Genomic DNA, 7,927 nt, shown 5'->3' on the forward strand with positions numbered 1-7,927 from the left:
TTTAGTAGAGATGAGGTTTCACCATGTTGGCCAGGCTGTTCTCAAACTCCTGACCTCATGATCCACCCACCTCAGCCTCCCAAAGTGCTGGGATTATAGGCGTGAACCACCGTGCCCAGCCTACATTACATTTTTTTTTGTTGTTCGTTTGTTTGAGATGGAATCTCACTCTGTCCCCCAGGCTGGAGTGCAGTGGCATGATCTTGGCCCACTGCAACCTCTGCCTTCCAGGTTCAAGCAATTCTCCTGACTCAGACTCCTGAGTAGCTGAGATTACAGACACGTGCCACCACACCCAGCTAATTTTTGTATTTTTAGTAGAGATGGAGTTTCACCATGTTAGCCAGGCTGGTCTCAACTCCTGACCTCATGTGATCTGCCCACCTTGGCCTCCCAAAGTGCTACAAGCGTGAGCCACCGTGCCTGACCCTATTACATTATTTAATAAACACTCTATTTCATTAGTATCTTTATATAGCAGTAGTTTTGAATAGTTTCAAAAGCATTCAAGCTGGGTATGGTGGCATATGCCTATAGTTCCACCTACTCAGGAGGCTGAGGTGAGAGGATCACTTGAGCCCAGAAGTTTGAGTCCAGCCTGGGCCGCCTGGGCAATATAGCAAGACTCCACCTCTTAGAAACAAACAAACAAACAAAAAGCAAAAATACCTGCTACTAGTTTTTTGCATTAATTACATTTTTTCCCTGTGACCACTGCTTTACACCTAAAACTACTTCATACTTTTTTAAGTTCATATTTTTAGACCATTATTCTAAAATTTTGGACTGGATTGTTACAGAAGCTTCAAGACATTAACTACTACCATTTAAGGAGCAACGAAAGCATCTTGCTAAGTGCTTTCATAAATAATATAATTTGATCTTCACAACAATTCACTTAGATATTACAGAAAAGAGGCCAGGAGAGAGACCATGGGATATAAATTAAGGTGAAAAGCAGAACACAGCAATTATCCCTTGTGAAAAAATGGTGTTAAAATGTTTTAAAGAAATTGCAAATGAACTTAGGCTTTCTATCAGCAATCTTTCTAAACTTAATAATTTTTTTTTTTAATAGAGATGAGGTCTCACTATGTTGCTAAGGTTGGTCTTCAACCCCTGAGATACAATGATCCTCCCACCTCAACCTCCTAAAGTGCTGAGATTACGGCCTGACCCTAAACTTACCAAATTTAACAATGGTAATAATATTGCCATACGAGGTGGTATAATGAGCAGAATAGGGGTTTGAGTCTCTATTGTATTTCCTACTAGATGATTGTGATTATCTTTGGATATGGCATGTTTTTCTTCTTTTTCAAATTTCAGTGTCAACTGAAAGGCAGGGAACAAATACCACCTCTTCTACCTACCTCATAGGGTTGTTAGGAGAATCAAAATGCACATAAAAGTGCTCTTTGGAAAGAGCATATTTTACTTAAGTTTTAGGAACATGGAGGTTTGGAATAACGATTTCTTGGAAATTTTTTCCTCCAGAAATATTTCTAATTTTTACCTGATTTAAAAATAACTTTATTAGCCAGTTCTCGATACTGGGAGGCTGAGGTGGGAGGATCACTTGAGCCCAGGTGTTTAAGGATGCAGTGAATTATGATCATGCCACTGCACTCAAGTCAGGGGTACAGAGGAAGTCCTTGTCTCTTAACAAATAACAAAAGTTTAGGGGCTGTGTGCGGTAGCTCAGGCCTGCAATCCCAGCACTTTGGGAGGCCAAGGCAGGAAGATGGCTTGAACCATGGATTTTGAGGTTGCAATGAGCTTTAATTACTTCAGGCTGGGGAACAGAGTGAGACCCTGTCTCTAAAAATAAATAAATACATAAAATAAACTTTAGTAATAATGGGGTAACTGTTTAGTTGGTGTTCTACTGCTTTCCATGACACACTCCAGATAAACTATTTGTTGGATTCCGTTGAACTTTTCAGGAATTTATTTTTTTGTGTGTAGACTGTTACTATTAATAGTTCTGTGCTGTGTATCCCACCAGCTCCCAATAAATGTCACATTCTGAGCATTTTTGCACTAGGAAAATTTAGGGTGCAAATGAACTCTGACAGAAGAATCTGTAGTATACAAGGTTTTCAGAAGACAACCTACCTGCTCCATACTTTGGAATAGAAATGAGATTGACAACAGTATGTTATTTCTGCTTACTTCTCAGCCTCTCTTGCCATCTTTCCCGTCCTCCCATCCTCTTTTCCTAGCACACAGAACTACTTCTGCAATGGCTCAACAGTCTCACCTTTGGACTTTTCCATCTGTTGTTTCCTTTACCTAGACACTCTTCCCCTGCAACACCAACTCCTCCTTTATGTCTCAGACGTTACCTTAGGAAACCTTCCCAGACCCCCTCACTGGCACCCTCATGTGTTCTACAACGCCTATCATGCCACTCCTTGTATATGCTTAATCAGTTTTTAAATTCTGTTTACTTGGGTGTCTTTTTCAATAGATTATAATCTTTGGCAGGGCGCGGTGGCTCACGCCTGTAATCCCAACACTTTTGGAGGCCAAGGCAGGCGGATCACGAGGTCAGGAGATCGAGATCATCTTGGCCAACACGGTGAAACCCCGTCTCTACTAAAAATACAAAAATCAGGGGGGCGTGGTGGCGCGCGCCTGTAATCCCAGCTACTCAGGGGGCTGCGGCAGGAGAATCGCTCGAACCCGGGAGGCGGAGGTTGCAGTGAGCCGAGATCGCGCCACTGCACTCCAGCCTGGGCGACAGAGTGAGACTCCGTCTCACAAAACAAACAAACAAACAAAAACCCCCCAAAAATATGACCTTTGGGGAGGCAGGGTCCGTGTCTGCCTGGCTCACTGTTTCACCCGTCGCACCTAGTTACTTTTTCAATAAATATTTCTTGATCCAATAAGGAGAGTGGCTTGGAGTTTCAGTGAAAAATAATGTTCTTCCAACCATTAGCCTTGGTTTTCTGATACCCCACTAGAACTGGATTCTCCGGACTGATACATTTCACTCTGTGGAGCTGACCGTCCTTTGAGCTACTTCCGCAGGTGGGAGCCCACTGGCCTGAAAGATCCGAGTTTTTAACCTGCAGAATTACCGCCAACATAGGGTTGAGTCGAAAGGCGTGAATATTTATGATCCAAAAGCGACTGATACGCCCTCTAGGCAATGAGCAGGAAAGGGAACCTTTAGGGGCCACCGAAATCCCAGGAAAAGCGCCAGATTCGCTTTCTCCCGGCCTCGGGCAGCGCTCACTACAAACTACCTCCTTCAGCGCGCCAAGCCGTTAGTCCCGCCTTATCCCCTCGGCTCCACCTACCCAGCGCGCCCACAGTTACTAAACCCTTGCCGCCAGGGTGCACGACGCGTTCCTAAGCTCCGCCTCCGGAGCAAGGGCGCGCTCCCCCTCCCAGGTCGGCCCAAGCAGTTCCGTTAGGAGCGGGAGGAAAAACCGTCCTTCGGATCTCCGCCTCTCCACTCCTAACGCTTTACTCCCTACTCCCCCTGCGACCACTACACAGCCGGCTACGGAGGCCCCTAACGTACAAATATCCCCCAAGCCCTTGCGTATCCTGATAGGGTTTGTCCTTTCTTACTCCACCCAGTCTTAAGGCCTTGTGTTCAATTTTTCTCCGGGATTCAGACTAGAGAGTTTCTTTCGGCGTAAGGAACTTCAACGTTCTTCACGGAAGTAAAAGTGTTTTTTTCGTTGTTGTTGCCGTTGTGGCTGCCCGCATTCCTTCCCTCCCACCTCGCGGAATTGTGGCGGGAGGGGGAGGAGGTAGTCAGGGCGCCTGCGCGGAGAGGCCGCTTTCCATCCGGGTCCCTGTCCGTGCGGTGCAGCAGGTCGGTAGGCGGGAAATGGCGACTGGCTGAAGGAGCTGGTTCTGTTGCTGCTGCGGGGTAAGCGGGAAAGACACCACACATTGCGCAGTCGGGACCATCGCCGGAGCCTGAGGACACTTCTCTGTCGTCACAGTTAGGTAATCCTCTTCGTCCAGACGCTGCCGCTGCTTCCAATCTTAGTACTCCTCCTCTTCCAGGGCCGTCTGCCGGGATCTCCTCCCCTTGTAAACCCGGTCCTCCAGCGGCTCTGGCGCCTTGGTAGGCATGCACTCTTTGGCGCCTCGTACGTCCACTGTGCGGAGCCGCTCCTTTCTGGACTTTCCCCTGGGAACAGAAAGGGAGCTCACTTCCCGCCAGCTTCACCTTCTAGGCTGCGGCCTGCGTTGTGATTTCTGGGGTTAGATTTCACTTTGCTACCCACCCCCACTCCGATCTCACGTTCCTAGTCCCCCAGCCTCTGGGTAATTAAGTTAGAAGTTTAGCTTTTCTAACCTTTTTGGCCCACCTGATGTTTTCGGCATTTCATTCTTTCGAGTAGGTTGCTTTTAGGGGGGCGTTGCTCTTATCTCAGTTTTTATAAACACCTTTTCAGAATCTGGAAGAAGGGATTTGAGTAAGTTCTGTTTATCTTTTGTACTGTTAAAATCTCGAGTTGACATTGTTACTTTTTCAAATCGGGAGTGGTAGTAAGGAACAGCCCATGTGGAAGGCCTCTGGTGTCCATAGTGGTCAAAGGGTGAACCTTATTATCCTTAATATTCTCTGCTTTCTTTGGATTTTAAATGCCTGTATGGGTGTTTACTTTTGCATTCTTGACCAGAGTTTTGTGGTAAATAATTACATAAGTAAATCTTGTTTATTTACTTCTCACCCTAGTGGTGGCTGGATGTGTGAATGATATTAAACACTCCAGAGTACCTTAGGGAAACCTAAAAAGAGCTCGTAAACTTACCTGAGATCCGGAAATGAAACGTACTCGGTTGGTGTTCCTCCGAGGCAGGGATTTATCTTCCTAATGCTGGTATCGCAGTACCAAGATTAATTTTTTACGTGGGTATGCAAAGTAGTGACTTGAAATGATGGATTTATCTGTGTGATTTTCAGATTGTAGATTGCTTTGTCTCTCTATTCTTTGCCCAGTTTTAAATTTTCGTTTGTGGTCCATTTGTTATTCTTAGAAAAGGGAAATGGCGTGTTAAAGCTAGTTTTACTATATTTCTTTACTTTTCTTTACTTTTTTAAAATTACATTGCAGACCATTTGTTCATAAAGAGAAGTAATAAGGAGGCTGTTGGTGTTTTCGGAATTTATTAATCATGTTGAATTTGGGGTCTGTTTTTTTTTTTGTTTTGTTTTCACTAATCAAATTAAAATTTTAAAAACTATTTACATTGCATATCAGTTGACGTTTATAACTGAAGTTTTCAACTCTGGATAGGTCCAGTTTAGAGAATTTCACTATTGTTCGCACGATGTTATGGTTAATTTTCAATATTAACAGGAACACACAAACATTATTATAGTCCTCATTTGGTAGACTTTGCCCAAGGTCGTAAAGAAAGTCAAGGCAAAATGTAGCTCTTATGTGAAGGAGTTTTTTAGGATTGAGTTGAACTTAATACTTTCCTAGGGCCAATAGAATAGTGGAGGTACAGGCACGTTAACTACTTGCCGAGTCAATTTATTTAAAAAATGGAGCCAGATGTGCAACTCAAAGGGCTCTTAAATCATTGGTCTACTGTATAGGTTTTGTCTGTATTTTGATGACCTTTTTGGGTAGTTAATAGCGTTAATATTTTTAATAAAATTAGTTTACAGCTAGCTGAGTGAGCATTGTAGACTTTGTTTTCAAGAGTTCTCCTAAATGGTTTAGTACTACATGCATTCAGTACTTGCACTCTTTTAATGCTTTTCTCAGAGTTGAAAGAATGTAAAAGCTGGCTGGGTGGGGTGGCTTACGCCTGTAATCCCAGCACTCTGGGAGGCCAGGGCAGGCTGATCACAAGATGAGGAGTTTGAGAACAGCCTGGCCAACATAGTGAAACCCTGTCTCTACTAAAAATGCAAAAATTAGCCAGGCATGGTGGCGCACACCTGTAGTCCCAGCTACTTGGGAGGCTGAGACAAGAGAATCACTTGAACACAGGAGGTGGAGGTTGCAGTGAGCTGAAGACTGCCCTACTGTACTCCAGCCTGGTGACAGAGAGAGTCTCAAAAGAAAATAATGTAAAAACTGTAAATGATGTAGTCCTTAACCTTTGTGGACTTGTAGCTATATAGAAAATCTAAATAGGATTGCATAGGAATATCAGGGTTTGTTTGTTTCACAAGATTCCATTCTAGATAGTGTCTCTCGTGCATTTAACTTGAGTTGGTAATGTTACTGTTTTCCCACTGTTAAGAAATTAAGAATTGGGGAAGTCTTCCCTTTGCAGATTCATCTAGCTGATCTCAAGTTGTGATTTCTGGGTAAGTGGTTTTTCATGAGATTGTTATATAACAGTCTATCTAATTCTGGTTAAAGAAACTTGGACCTGTTGTTTGCCAAGGATGTACTAGTTTCTAGATTTTTAACCATAGATTTTATTGTCAGTTGAGTAAAATGGCTTTTTTTTTTTAATTTTTAATTTTTTAAAAATGGGGGTCTGTCTCTGTGGCCCTGGAGTGCAGTGGTGTGATCATAGCTCAGTGCAGCCTTGACCCCCTGGGCCTATGCAGTCCTCCTGCTTCAGCCTCCCAAGTAGCTGGGACTGCAGGCACATGCCATCACACCTGGCTAATTTTTTTTTTTTTGGTGGAGATGGGATCTCATTATATTGCCCCAGGCTGGTTCGCAACTCCTGGCTACGAGCAGTCCTCCTGCCTCAGCCTCCCAAAGTGCTGGGAAGACTGGTGCTTGCCACCAAGCCGACTCCAAAATGGTATTAATTTATCCTAGTCATAGGAGGCTATGCTTTAGATTAATGAGATAATGAATAAAATGATTTGCCAGAATTTGGAAAAAGCAATATCTAATTGTAATTTACCAAGTTGTGAAAGCCTAAAGTAGAAAAGACACTTTAAGTCACAAATATCAAGTGTGCTGAGAGGAGTTTATTTGTGGTGTGCTCTAAGTAATTTTCTGGTTAAAAGTAGGCTAAAAGTACCTGACTGTTTTAAGTAAATTGGCTACAGGGGGTCATTTGCTACTTTTTTTTTTCCAGTCGGAGTTTCACTCTTGTTGCCCAGGCTGGAGTAGAATGGTATGATCTTGGCTCACTGCAGACTCCACCTCCTGGGTTCAAGCAGTTCTTCTGCCTCAGCCTCCTGAGTAGCTGGGACTACATGCATGCGCCACTACACCTGGCTAGTTTTTGTATTTTTGGTAGAGACGGGGGTTTCTGTATGTTGGCCAGGCTGGTCTTGAACTCCTGACCTCAGGTGGTCCACCCACCTCGGCCTCCCAAAGTGCTGGGATTACAGATGTGAGCCACAGCACCTGGCCCACTTTTTAAATTTTTTTTATTTTTTTATTTTTTTAATGGAGACGGGGTCTCGCTATGTTACCCAGACTGGTCTCAAACTCCTAGGCTCAAGTGATTCTCCCTCCTTAAGCCTCCCAAAGTGCTAGGCTTACAGGCATGAGCCACTGCACCCGGCTCATGATGAGGAGACTTGACAGATACGGAACCCATGTTAAAACCATTCAATTGCAGCTTTAGTTTTCACTTACTTGGCAGTTGCCAGGAGGCATATATCTAAGCCAGACATATATTTACTAGTATTTGTATGACTACATTAATTTTTAAATTTAAACTATATTAAATTGTAATTGGACCTGCATTACAACTAGGTGGACTAGGGCTGTGTGGTACAATTTGAGAATTGCCAGTGCCTAACTTTATTTATATATTTCCAGTGTTTTTCTAAATGTCCTGTTTAAAAATCACAAATTCTCTGGAAGAGGAAACTTTATAAATTGTCTTTTGTTGACAATATTAGCACAGATTGACTATCAAATAAGCTTACTGATACCACATACAGGGTGAGGGTTCAGATAAGGGAAGGGAACATAGGAGAGTCAAGTTTTTTTTTTTTTTTTTTTTTTTT

General features: G+C 43.3%; 1 protein-coding gene and 1 pseudogene across 1 annotated transcript in view; one reads left to right on the top strand and one right to left on the bottom strand.

The window, feature by feature from the left end:
- Window positions 1–3,313: 3,313 nt before the first annotated feature.
- Window positions 3,314–7,927, top strand: part of CTDSPL2 (CTD small phosphatase like 2) — a 109,278-nt gene continuing 104,664 nt past the window's right edge. The window contains 1 exon segment of the mRNA XM_017861047.1: window positions 3,314–3,975. The gene's annotated coding sequence lies outside the window, so the exon portion shown is untranslated.
- Window positions 3,632–7,927, bottom strand: part of LOC108521284 (heterogeneous nuclear ribonucleoprotein M-like) — a 38,963-nt pseudogene continuing 34,667 nt past the window's right edge.

This window comes from Rhinopithecus bieti, unplaced genomic scaffold (genome assembly GCF_001698545.2).
Source record: "Rhinopithecus bieti isolate Rb0 unplaced genomic scaffold, ASM169854v2 scaffold_55715, whole genome shotgun sequence".
Classification (NCBI taxonomy): Eukaryota; Metazoa; Chordata; class Mammalia; order Primates; family Cercopithecidae; genus Rhinopithecus; species Rhinopithecus bieti.